Genomic DNA, 14,148 nt, shown 5'->3' with positions numbered 1-14,148 from the left:
TCTGATTATCATATAATGTAGAGCACTCAAGTGATAAAAATGCACAATGATATCAACATAGGAAAAGATCTCAACACACCCCTGGGATCCAATCAATAGAAAGACACCAATTTTGGGGTTAGGGTATCATCATTGATCAAAACCTCTGTGAAAATTTATCAATAATTTATCAATAATTTAATTTTGATTAATTTTTCAAACACATTATTTTTATAAATATTTATGTGATTTGGAATGTATTTCAACAATTCCTATCTCTCCCATGTGTAGGAATTTAAAGAGCTGGCAACAATCGCAAGGTAACATAGGACATAAAGTCTGGCATACTGTATTATAACTGACTAGAAGCACTTATCTTTTTAGACCCTGGCTCAGTTTGTACCGTGAACCCACCCCACCCCCAGGAGGGGCCTAAGGCAACTGGGCCAATTCTGATTGGCCAAGGCGCCTAAGGCCCCTCCCATGGGCCTTCCAGTCATCCGGGCTTGGGACCCATCTGGACGGCCAACTTAAAGTAAGTTGAGGGGAGTGTCGGGGGTGTTGGGGGTATTATTTGTTATGGGGGCCATTCAGAGGTTTCAGGGTGGGCGATCGGGGGTTCGGGGCGGGTGATCAGATGGGTTACGGGGTGTGTGCAGTGGGCAGGAGGACCTGGGATCCATCCTGCATGTATTTGAGGGGGTGGGTTCACAGTACCGTCTTCGGCAGGAGGGCTTGGGCTCCCTCCTGCTGATATTCATGGGGGGAGGGATTCACGGTGCCATCTTCGGCAGGAGGGCTTGAGCTGCATCCTGCTGGAATTCGTGTGTGTGTGGGGTGTTCACGGAGCCATCTTCAGCAAGAGGGCTTGGGCTCCCTCCTGCCAGTATTCATTGGGGGGAGGGGGGCGGGGGTTCACGGTGCCATTTTCGGCAGGAGGGCTTGGGCTCCCTTCTGTCGGTATTCATGGGGGGCGGTTCACGGGGTCGTCTTTGGCAGGAGAGCTTGGGCTACCTCCTGCCGTTGTCAGGAGGGTTGGGGGATCACGATGGTGATGGCGGCAGGAGAGATTAGGCATCTCTCCTACCGTAATTGTTGCGGGGGTGGGGGTGGGGGATTCTGTAACCGATGTTGTTTTTGGCAGATGGCAGTTACAGAATCCAGCTTTTAGGTGAAGGACTGGCTCCTCCTTCGCCTAAAAGGTCTTGTTTTGGGCATTTGGAACTTGGGCAATATTTTGGTTGATAATGTGTTCTAAGCTTAGACGTAGTGCTGGTCTGGGCGAATAAACTGATGAATGTAGAGGTAGGCCATTCTCAAAAAAACCCTAATTTTGGACTTTTGTTTGAAAGTGGACATTTTCCCTGCTTCTTCTTTCAGCTTTTAGGGGCTTAGGCCATAAGGGGACTTAGGCAGTTTTTTTTAACATTCCCCTTCCATGTATCATTAATATCTGAATTAAAATAACAATCTGCGAGGTAAACTTTTACAATTATTTGCCAGAAGTATTAGAGGAATCAATAAATTCGAGTGCCGTTTACAAAATCCGTCCCTTTGTGCTCAAATTGCCTACTGTAGAAGACTAGGTTTTTAGTTTTTTTTGTTACTGATTAGTGTTGATATTTTAAATAAAGATACCCTATACCGTGTATTTTATAAGAGGACTACCATTGTTTTCCTTATTATCAAATTTCTCACTTATCTGACAATGGGTCAGTCCCATTTATATAGGCTAATTGAGACTATGGGCTCTTTATACGAAGCTGCGTTAGAGCATTAATGCGCAGAATAGTGCACGCTACATTGCTGCGTGCGCTAGACGCTAAAGCCAGCATTGAACTGGTGTTAGTTCTAGCCACATAGCGTGCGGTAATATCCTGTGTGCACTAAAAATGCTAGTGCACCTTAGTAAAAGGAACCCTATACTATACTACGAGTAGAATAGATACACATAAAAGATAGCCACAGTGTAGTTGAGCCTGATTTACAAGAATGCACTAGTATTTGAAGAGGATCAGGGAAAAGAATTAACATCTATAGATAGGTTAATAAGTGCAGTTCAACTGAAGACAGATAGTGATTTATCTCAGTGGGAAAAACTGGAAGAATTGACTCCTTACCACGCAAACACGCTTTAGTCAGTTCTCTGTCTACCATGAGGTGAGGGCAGTCCTGCAGACACGTCTGGTTGCCTGTGGCTCCACTAGGGAAACTCCTACATGACCCTGTCTCACAGCTCACACAATAAAGATCCAGAGTACACAAGGGAGTCATGTTCTCATGGCTTAAGCTGGCAGGCCTCTTCCGTCTAAGCACAAAAGTACTCCACAATGTTTAACGTCTATAAATCTTAATTTATTTGGCCGGTCCCAAAAATGTACAAAAACAAGAATAATTAAAAGATAAAATTTGCAAATTTGATATGATTTTTAATCTTATTCTCTTCTCATGGTTTCTTTAGTTATCAGGTCCCTTGAGAGATCCTCTTTCTCTCTCCTTCCTGGTGCCGCCTTCTCCATAATCTTTGTGGGGTTCCTTTAATCTTTCCTCCTGCAGCATTACTCTAAGCAAGTAACATAGTAACATAGTAGATGACAGCAGATAAAGACCTGCCCAACCTGATTCAATGTAAAAATTTTTATCTTCTTAGCTATTTCTGGGCAAAAATCCAAAGCTCTGCCCAGTACTGTGCATAGGTTCCAACTACTGAAGTCTCTGTCCCAGCCCATCTACACCATCCCAGCCATTGAAGTCCTCCCCAGCCCATCCTCAACCATACAGATACAGACTGTGCAAGTCTGCCCAGTACTGGCCTTAGCTCTTCAATATTTACTATTATTTTCTGATTCTAGATCCTCTGTGTTCATCCCACGCTTTTTTAAACTCTATCACCGTTTTCCTCTCCACCACCTCTCTCGGGAGCGAAATTCCAGGCATCCATAAAGAAGAATTTCCTTACATTGCTCTTGAGTCTACCACCCCTCAGCCTCAAACTACTATGATGATCGCAGTTGAAAGACTATTGGAGGAGAAATGAGCTTTTTTCCTCCTTGTAAACAGGGGCCTTCCCAGAATACCTCCACACTATGCTCTTTTATTTAAAACATTATCATTTTCCTACGTGTGCTTATTCTTACAACAGGTCCAAGTAACATAACATAATAATCAGCTTATATACCGCAGGAACGTGAAGCTCTATGTGGTTTACAAAAAGATGAAATATATAGTTTAAAGAAGAGAATTAGTTACCTAAGTACTTTACAAATAGATATGTTTTTAAATGCCCCCTGAATTCTAGGTAAGTACTAGAAGTCACAATTGATCCAGATCGTAGCCCCATAAATCTGCCTGATAGGACAGTAAACGGTGATTTCTTTTAAGTTTGCAGCCATTTACAGATGGAAAATTAAAACTCAAATGTGAGCATCTCTTATGTTTGTTAGTAGTAAGAGAAAAGAGATCAGTTAAATATTTAGGAGTAAGCCCGAATAAAACCTTGTAACAAAAGCAACCAAGCTTAAAGTCGCTCAGAAGAAGAAAAGGTGAGTAGTGGAGTCCCTCAGGGTTCGGTGCTTGGGCAGATCCTGTTCAATATGTTTGTGAGTGACATTGCTGAAGGGTTAGAAGGAAAAGTTTGCATTTCTGCGGAACCCCAAACTAGACATGGCCAATTCTGGAAGTGGCATTAGGCGGGCTATCCAGCCATGATTCACTCCAAGATAGGCGGCTGAAATGTTGGCCTGGAAAACCATGGACTACTTTTCAGCCGCTAGACCGCAGCAACCAATCGCAGCAGGGGAATTTATCCCCCCATCAGCTGAGCTGGCAGAGCTCCCCGAAGCTGAGCCGGGCCTGATTCTGTAACTGGCACCCAAGTTGGATCACCTGTCAATTATTCGAGAGCACTGGTTACAAAGTTACAGCTTTGGGGAGTCCCTGCCGCTTAGCTGATGCAGGGGGGGGGGATTCCCCTGCCACTATCAACTGAGCCAGCTGCCCCAGACAGAAAACTCCCCTCACCAACCAGCAGAAGGGATGTCCACTTCCTCCTGCCGGCACCCCCCCACCCAACATCTTCGGAAGGAGGGTTGCTCCCTCCCTCCTACTGGCACTCCCCAATATCCCTGACAGGATGGATGCCCAAGTCCTCCTGATAGCACCCCACCATCCCTGGCAGGAGGAATGCCCACTGCCTCCTGCCAGCACCCCCCCAAACCCCCCCTAACCCCAAAGCCCACCCAGACCCCTGTACCATTTACAGGAAGTCCGGCCGGAGATATGCATACTCCCTCCAGCCGGCAGGCCCATCTCTTCAGAATGGCGGGCCTTCCCCTTAGAGGGGCCCAAGGCCCTTATTGGCCCAGGCACCTAAGGCCCCTCCCACAGGAGAGGCTTTAGGCACCTAGGCCAACCGGACTCTTAGGCCTCCTTCCCAGTGCATTCTGGAATGCACTGGGAGTGGCCTAAGACTCTGATTGGCCAGATATCTAAAGCAACTCCCCTGGGAGTGTTTTTCTGTTTTCTTCTGATGATTACTATTTTCTTTATTTGTATTAATGTATTATTTATACTTTGGGAAAAAAGAAAAGAAAATTGTCTACTTAGATGTCTTGACCACTGGAACCTAACTTTATACCCATTTTCAATCAGAAAAATTTCCATGTTGAAAACATCCTAATCCTGACCATTTGGACATAGGTGGAGTCAGCATAGTAATGGACTGGCCACAAAGACATTTCGACAGAGCAATGGGACACCTTAGAGGACACTGCTGTGAACTTCACATAAAGAGTGCCAGCTGTATAACTCACCACAACCCTCTAATAATTTAGGGTAAACCCCCCCAAACCTACTATACCTTCCTGTGTACCACCCCAATAGCACTTATATGTAGGTAGCACCTATATGGCTATATAGTAGGCTACTTAAGACACCTGTGTGCAACTCTACTAGGCCTCCCCATACCAGATGCTGCTGTTTTAGAGACATGTATGTACATTTTTGTTCTTATTTTTGTGTGGTGGAAGGGGGGGTCAGTGAGCACTGGTGGGGTGTGGGAATGTCTTACCTTGATGCATGCAGTGGTCATCTGGTCAGTTTGGGCAGCTTTGTGGCACTTAGACCCTTTTAAAAAAGATCTAGTTCCATCCAGGATGTCTTGCAAAATGTATCGCTTCAAGACGTCCATGTCTAACCCGCCCTGTGGAATGCCCAAAGCCCGCCTATAGCTTGCCCAATGCATGCCTCCACTACACCCATCTCGTGCTCTGAAAACACAAAAGCTGGAACACATCACTAGAGCTACAGAAAAATAGTTTTATCAGCATTTGGACATCCTGGAGATTAGGATGTCCAAGTGCCAATTTAGGATGCATTTTAGACGTCTGTGTTTTTTTATTATGAGCCCGATTGTCTCTGGCAATGGATCTGTATTGGAACTACTTTCTATCTTGATTGATTTCATATACACCCTTAATTGATTCATATGTAAGGATAATAGACACATTCAGAGCCGATTTTAACCCTCTCTTACAAAAGCGCGGAAGAGGTTTATAGCGCAGGCCGGTGCGCTGAATGCTCTGCGCTGCTTCGATGCTCATAGAAACTCTATGACTGTCAGAGTAGCACAGAGCTTTCAACGTGTCAGCCAGTGCTAAAAACCTCTTCCGTGCTTTTGTAAAAGGGGCGGGGTTAGTCCTTTTAAATCAGTAATATATGTTCACATGTGTATTTATTTATTATTTTATTATACAAACTTCTATTCTGCCTAAAATCCTAAGTGAATTATATCATCAACAGATGTAGTACATTAAAACTAAAGACATATCAAAACATAAATCATTCATTTGCCGCCAGCTCCATAAATATCATTCTTTAAAATAAAGCTTGCACAAATAAATGAGGTTTCAACATTTTTTTAAACAAACCCAAATTACTGCACAGCCTAAGAGTGTCTGGCAAAGAATTCCAAAGTTATGGTCCAGCAATTGAAATTGCAGAAGACATAGGCCCTCTTTTACTAAGGTGTGCTAAGCGTTTTAGCGCGCGTTTACTGCTTGCAAATCAATGCAAGTCAAGAGAGGTTTGCTGTCTCCCTGGAGCCAGGATCCAGGATATTACCACTAACCTAGACAAAATTCTAAAACCTAATGATCATTTTCCCATGTTTCTCATCCATGTAGGCACAAACGACACTGCTAGGAATGCCGCAGAGAACATCCCCAGAGATTTTGGAGCGCTGGGAAAGAAGTTGAAGCAGATAGGAGCCCAGGTGGTCTTTTCGTCAATTCTTCCAGTAAGAAACAAAGGCAGAGCTAGAGAAGAGCGTATTCAAAGGACTAACGAATGGCTCCGAGGATGGTGCATAGAAATGAACTTTGGATTCCTAAACCACGGCGAGACGCTCCAGGGACTACAAGGACCAGACGGACTCCACCTAACCAGAAGAGGTAGAAACGTATTTGGACATCGACTGGCCCGCCTACTCCACAGGGCTTTAAACTAGGTAAGTCGGGGGAGGGTACATACTTATATCCCAGAGCAGTAAGAAACCACCCTGAGGAGGCAAGTCGCACTCACACTACCAAGTCTAAGGTAAGTACCAATGATACCCATGATAAGTCAGGGAGAAATATCACTGAATTTTTAGGAGCCACACTAACTAATAAAGTAAACTCTTCACAGATATGGAGGGCTATGTATATTAATGCACACAGCTTGGGTAATAAGATTCTAGAATTAGAGACTGAGATAACAAACGCCGATCTTGATGTGATAGTGATATCCGAAACCTGGTTCATGGAATCGCATGGGTGGGATATGGTTATACCAGGGTACAACCTACTTCATTGCGACCGAGTGGGTAAATTGGGAGGAGGAGTAGCGCTATACACTAAGGAAAGCATCAAAACCACCAGAATCACAGATGTTAGATACACCGGGGAATCCCTCTGGGTGAATCTGGCCAGAGGGAATGAAAAATGCCTATACCTTGGTGTGATATATAGACCTCCCAGGCAACAGGAAGATAAAGACATGGAATTAATCGAGGACATAGAGAATATCACACTGCGCGGGGACACAATGCTAGGAGACTTCAACATGCCAGATGCAGATTGGAACACACTCTCCGCGACTACGGGTAGCAGCAAAAGAATATTAAACTCCATAAAAGGTGCACGCCTCAAGCAATTGGTATTGGAGCCCACCAGGGACCAGGCGTTACTAGACCTAGTCCTCACCAATGGAGATAGTGTCACGGAAGTCTCAGTAGGAGACACACTGGCTTCCAGCGACCATAATATGGTATGGCTCAACCTCAAGAAAGGATTCCCAAAAACAAACACAGCAACAAGAGTTCTCAAATTTAGAGGCGCAGACTTCAACTGCATGGCAGATTTCGTCCATCAGGAACTACATAAACAAGCACAAACTAACAATGTGGAGGATATGTGGTCGTCTCTGAAGTCCATACTACATGAAGCAACAGACCGATACATAAAGACAGTAAGTAAACGCAGGAGAAACAAAAGACCCCAATGGTTCAGTAAAGAAATTTCAGACCTAGTTAAACAGAAAAAAGACGCATTTATCGCCTACAAACATTTAGGCAGAGAGGGGGCAAAAGAGGACTATCTAGACAGATCCAAAGCTGTCAAAACAGCAGTCAGAGAGGCCAAACTCCGAATGGAAGAAGAGCTAGCACGGAAAATCAAGAAAGGGGATAAATCTTTCTTCAGCTATATCAGGATCAGGAAAAGAAACAAAGATGGGATAGTACGCTTGAAGCAATCGGACGGTAACTTTGCTGAATCAGACTCTGAGAAGGCAGAATTACTAAACCAATACTTCTGCTCAGTGTTCACCCGCGAAGCGCCGGGAGCTGGTCCACAGCTTCAGACGGGAGATAACCGGAAAGACCCGTTTCATGATTTCGAATTCACTCCCAGTAGTGTCTACAACGAACTATCAAGACTCAAAGTAAACAAAGCCATGGGACCGGATAACCTACACCCCAGAATGCTCAGGGAGTTAAGGGAAGTCCTGGCAGAACCATTATCTGCTCTTTTCAATCTTTCCCTAAGCACAGGAAGGGTCCCCTTGGACTGGAAAACCGCCAACGTAATCCCACTCCACAAAAAGGGCTGCAGGACAGAGACAGCAAACTACAGACCAGTGAGTCTCACGTCTATAGTGTGTAAACTCATGGAAACACTGATCAAACAGCATATTGACACAATCCTGGACGAAGAAAATCTCCGTGATCCACACCAACACGGGTTCACCAGGGGTAGATCCTGCCAATCTAATCTGATTAGCTTTTTTGACTGGGTTACTAGACAACTGGACGCCGGAGAGTCACTGGACGTGGTATATTTGGACTTCAGTAAAGCATTTGATAGTGTCCCTCATCGAAGATTACTGAACAAACTGAAATCGATAGGATTAGGAGACATTCTAACTACATGGGTTGGGGATTGGCTGAGCGGCAGACTTCAGAAGGTGGTGGTAAACGGTACCCCATCCGAAGCGTCGGACGTAATCAGTGGAGTGCCGCAGGGATCGGTCCTGGGCCCGATTCTATTCAACTTATTCATAAGAGATATGACGCAAGGACTTAGAGGAAGGGTATCACTGTTTGCCGACGACGCCAAACTTTGCAACATAGTAGGCAGATGCTTATTACCTGATAATATGACACACGACCTACTGCTACTGGAACAATGGTCAAACACTTGGCAGCTAGGCTTCAATGCTAAAAAATGCAAGATAATGCACCTGGGCAAGAGAAACCCGTGTAGAACTTATGTACTAAATGGTGAGACCTTGGTTAGAACCACGGAGGAACGCGATCTAGGAGTAATCATTAGCGAGGACATGAAAGTTGCCATTCAAGTGGAGAAGGCTTCCTCCAGGGCAAGACAAATGATGGGTTGTATCCGCAGAAGTTTCATCAGCAGGAGACCTGAAGCTATGATGCCGTTGTACAGAGCCATGGTGAGGCCTCACTTGGAGTACTGTGTTCAGTTTTGGAGACCACACTACCGAAAGGACGTGCTGAGGATCGAGTCGGTTCAGAGAATGGCCACCAGGATGGTAATGGGGCTCAAGGATCTCACGTATGAAGAAAGACTAAAGAAATTGCGGCTGTACTCACTTGAGGAAAGAAGAGAACGGGGAGATATGATTGAAACGTATAAGTACATCACGGGATGCATCGAGTCAGAAGATGATATCTTCGGGCTAGTGGGACCCTCGACCACCAGAGGGCATCCGCTGAAAATCAGGGGAGGGAAGTTTCATGGCGACTCCAGGAAGTACTTCTTCACCGAAAGAGTGGTGGATCACTGGAACAGACTCCCACTCCAGGTGATAAAGGCCAGCAGCGTGACGGATTTTAAGAAAAAATGGGATACTCACGTGGGATCTTTAAGGGAGTAAATTCAGGGGGGGGATACCTGGAATGGGCAGACTTGGTAGGCTATAGCCCTTTTCTGCCGCTTTTTCTATGTTTCTATGTTTCTATGTTTCTAATGCGTGCGCTAAACGCTAATGCATCCATGGGATAACATGCACCTGTTAGCGTTTAGTGCATTTTTAGCACGCGCTAAAAAGCATAGCGCACCTTAGTAAAAGAGGGGGATAGTAGCCCTATAATTCAATTCCCTTTTATTTACAGACTGTTGATAATTCTGAATAGCTATTGTAATAAACAATTCAATAAATAGATATTTTTAATGCTGGGTTTTACAAAATGGCGGTAGAGGTTTCTATCATGTGCTGGCAAGATAAATGCTCCGACACTTATAGAACTCCTTTGAGCGTCGCAGCATTTATATGTCTTTTATTTTGTGCCTTGACTTAAATCATATGAGATTCAATAGCTTGATTTATTTAATGTTTGGTTAAATCACACGATCAACTTTATCTAAATACATGGTTTCTATATAATTGTTCGAGTATAATTTGTTTTAATGTTAAAAATATTTTGATTCCTTATTATCCCCCTCCTTTACAAAGCCACGCTAGCATTTTTAGTGCCAGCCGCCATGGTAACAGTTCCAACGCTTATAGAATTCCTATGAGCATCCGAGCTATTACCGCCACGGATAGCACTAAAATCACTAGCGTGGCTTTGTAAAGGAGGGGGTATGCTTTTAAAAAACTCCTTTTATCTTATCTCATTATTATATGGTTAGTGATAATATATGTTTGTAGGTGCACAAACTCCTGATGCAAGCATTGGGTTGCTGAAACACAGCATTATGTTGACTCTTATTGTTGGCCTCTCAATAAACTTCTCTATCTATCTATTATTCCTGAAGTCACTGGCGTAGTAAGGGGGATGCGGGGGTGGGGTGGGGGGTGGGGGGGAGGTTGACTACCCTAGATGCAGTCTTTATAAAGGGTGTAGGCACCCATCCTTCACTCCGCCCCCTCCTTCCCAACTCCCCCCTGCTATGTGTGTTCTCCTTCCTTTCCCTTGTACCTCTTTAATTTTTCTTGCACGAGCAGCATTATGAACGTGTGCTCCCGTCAATATTGCCTCTCTTTGACGTCACTTCCGGGCCCCACGGCTAGGAAGTGATGTCAGAAGGATAGCCGACATGATGCCGGCAGCAAGTTCATGCTGTTGTTCTCGCCTGGAAAATTTTAAAAGGTACAGGGAAGGGAAGGGGGCACGTATGGCAGGGGGAGTCGGGAAGCAGTGTGGGGGGGGGGGCAGAGACGAGGGCAAGGAGGGGTGCCACTTACCCTCACTACGCCACTGCCTGGGGTTCTTCTTTGGTATTTTGGAAGTTCATTGGCCCTTCCATGCTCCTTTTATGTGGTTTGGACTTTGCCACTAAGGCAAATTTACTTCTTCCCTATCCTCAGCTCGCCAGACCTCTGCCAAGTTCACATGAGCTCACTGGCATACAGTTCCTACTCTAATATATAACTGATGGGGAGAGAACCAATGGAAATGAGGTGACCCAATCCTGCTGTAGTCCTGCCCTCTCCATGGTCATGCAGATATTACAGTCTAACCCAACCTCACCCCTGCCCTGGCTCACATGTGCCTAGGGAGAGTTTGCAAGTAGTTCACATCAAATAGCCATTCCCAATTTCAGGAGCTGATGAATTATATGGTGTATGTTCTCATCAGTAGATACAGTAGAGATTTACCCAAGGTGCTGGGTGATGCTGTAATGTGTTATGGAAGCAAACATGTAATAAAGACACTGGGAACATATGCAGATACATCTATGCACCACTTAGCCTGTGTAAAGCCTGAGTATTGCATCATTGTCACCCCAGCCACATCCCCTAATCTCCAATATTCGGAAATATTTGCAATAAGACCAATTTAGATTGGTTGTACAGGCATTAATTCTAAGTAAATTAGATCACTGTAACACCATCGATTTGGGGATCCCTAAGAATTTATTCAGAAGACTGCAGACAGTACATCAGCTTAATTAATTTATAATTTAAGTAAATCAGATAGAATTACATTATGTTATATAGCTTTACAATGGCTTCCAATAGAAGTTAGAGTAACATTTAAATTACCGGTATACTCTCTGTTGTTTAAAATATTATGTGGACTGGCTCCACAATACATGAATAATTTAATTTGTAGATCATTGGTTAATCAGCAATATAGTGTAAGCAATACACTGGCACTTCAATTCCCTAATTCAAAGGAAATTATATCTAAAATACTATTCACTACTTTTTTTCTTATGTCTGCTTTTGTTTGGCCAACTTTGCCAATTCAAATACAATTTATAATCATTTTTAATGTCTTTAAAAAAAGCGCTTAAAACGTTTTTGCTTCAGAAATGTAATCTCAGTAGTTAATAATGGGATAATGTTTTTCCTTGTCCAAATTGATTCCATAATTGTATATCTTAGATCAATTAATCTAGCTTATTTATTTAATTAATTAAAAGATTTATAAACCACTTATAATCAAAGCAATATACAAGATAACATATATATTATTGAAACACCACAAGATCTACAGCAAGCAAAAATTTACATTAACATTTCATACTTTACAAGTTGGAGTTCTTGCTTCATCTGCTGCTTCTACAAAATCGTTCTGTAAAGGTCAGAATGTAGCCAAAAAATATCAATGTTGCCTCCATATGTCAACAAACAATTACATAAAGGCGTCAACAAACAATTGAGTTTTCAGCTGTTTCCTAAAATTCATATGATCTTTACTCAATATCAATAAAACCAATGTTATGCTATTTCCGTGGAAAGAGAGTTTTCCTCTTGTTGCTCCTATTTCTATTCTTAATGTTCCCCTACAATTGGTTAAAAATACAAAAATTTTGGGGGTAATTTTTGATACTAAACTTTCTTACCATGATCATATCAGTAACATTGTAAAAATCACCTTCTATAGGTTACGCAAAATTCGTTCCATTTCAAAATTTCTTTGTCCCAAATCACTTACAATACTTATTCATTCTTTGGTGATGTCTAAAATTGATTATTGCAATTCCTTATTCAAAGGAATTGCACTATATGAGATTAAAAGATTACAAATCATACAAAATACAGCCATAAAATTAATAACCAATTCAAAAAAATTTGATCATGTAACACCACTCCTCAAAGAGGCTCATTGGCTCCCTGTTCATTATAGAATCACTTATAAATTATGTTTAATTATCTTTAAGACTCTGATCAATAAGACCCCTGCATTTTTATATAGATTTCTTATTCCTTATTCTACAAAGAAATTACTGCGTTCTAGTGAACAAAATCTGCTATCTGTCCCTTCGTTAAAAATTATCAATACAAGGAGACAATTTATTTTTTCATGTACTGCACCGCAGACATGGAATGCCCTTCCTATTTTTTTACGAGAGGAAAAAGAACTTGGAAAATTTAAAACTGAACTTAAAACCTTCCTTTTTAAAGATGCTTTTATAACATAATTTTAGTTTTAGTATCATGTTTTCCTATATGAAACCTGTATTAATTATTTCCCTTTGTGTTTCCCCTCAATGTTTCTTCTTTACTTTATGAATTGTAGTTCTTCCCTCCTCTCCCATGTTTATCAATGTTAATAATCACGAGTTCTTACCCATTATTTAAATAATTGTATGTACTGTATTGTTTGTTTTATTTTTTTTATATTTAATAATTGTTAAATTTAAAGTGTACATCGCTTAGAATATTTGATTAAGCGATTGATCAAGTCAACTAATAAACTTGAAACTTGAAACATAATCTCATAATGTCAGGGAATGAATTCCAAAGTAGGTTATCCGCTAGGAACTAATTGCTGGCAATAGCAGAATATAAATGATTTAACTGTAACTATGGACATGTATAGCTCATGTATATCCAGAAGGGTTATTAGATAAGATTTGCCTCTTTGCGGATGATACCAAAATCTACAATAGAGTAGACACGCCAGATGGTGTGAATAACATGAAGAAAGACCTGGCAAAGCTTGAAGAATGGTCTGAAATTTGGCAGCTAAAATTTAATGCTAAGAAATGCAAGGTCATGCATTTGGGCTGCAAAAACCAGAGGAAACGGTACAGTTTAGGGGGTGAAGAACTTATGTGCACGACAGAAGAGTGGGACTTGGGTGTGATTGTATGTGATGATCTTAAGGTGTCCAAACAGGTTGAAAAGGTGATGGCGAAACCTAGAAGGATGCTTGGGTACATAGGAATAGGTATGGCTAGTAGGAAAAAGGAGGTATTGATGCCACTGTATAAGACTCTAGTGAGACCTCATTTAGAATTTTGTGTGGCTGCACCTTCAAAAAGATAAAAAAAGGATGGAGTCGGTCCAGAGGAAGGCTACTAAAATGGTATATGGTCTTCATCATAAGGCATATGGGGACAGACTTAAAGATCTCAATCTGTATACTTTGGAGGAAAGGCAGGAGAGAGGATATATGATAGAGATGTTTAAATACCTACATAATGTAAATGTGCATGAGTCGAGTCTCATTTGAAAGGAAGCTCTGCAATGAGAGGGCATAGGATGAAGTTAAGAGGTGATAGGCTCTGGAGTAATCTAAGGAAATACTTTTTTACAGAAAGGGTGGTAGATGCATGGAATAGTCTCCTATAAGAGTGGTGGAGACAGAAATTGTGTCTGAATTTAAGAAAACCTTGGATAGGCACGTGGGATCTCTCGGAGAGA

Source organism: Geotrypetes seraphini, chromosome 2 (assembly GCF_902459505.1).
Source record: "Geotrypetes seraphini chromosome 2, aGeoSer1.1, whole genome shotgun sequence".
Lineage (NCBI taxonomy): Eukaryota > Metazoa > Chordata > Amphibia > Gymnophiona > Dermophiidae > Geotrypetes > Geotrypetes seraphini.
The sequence above is the reverse complement of the archived record's forward strand: the minus strand, read 5'-3'. Positions refer to the sequence as shown.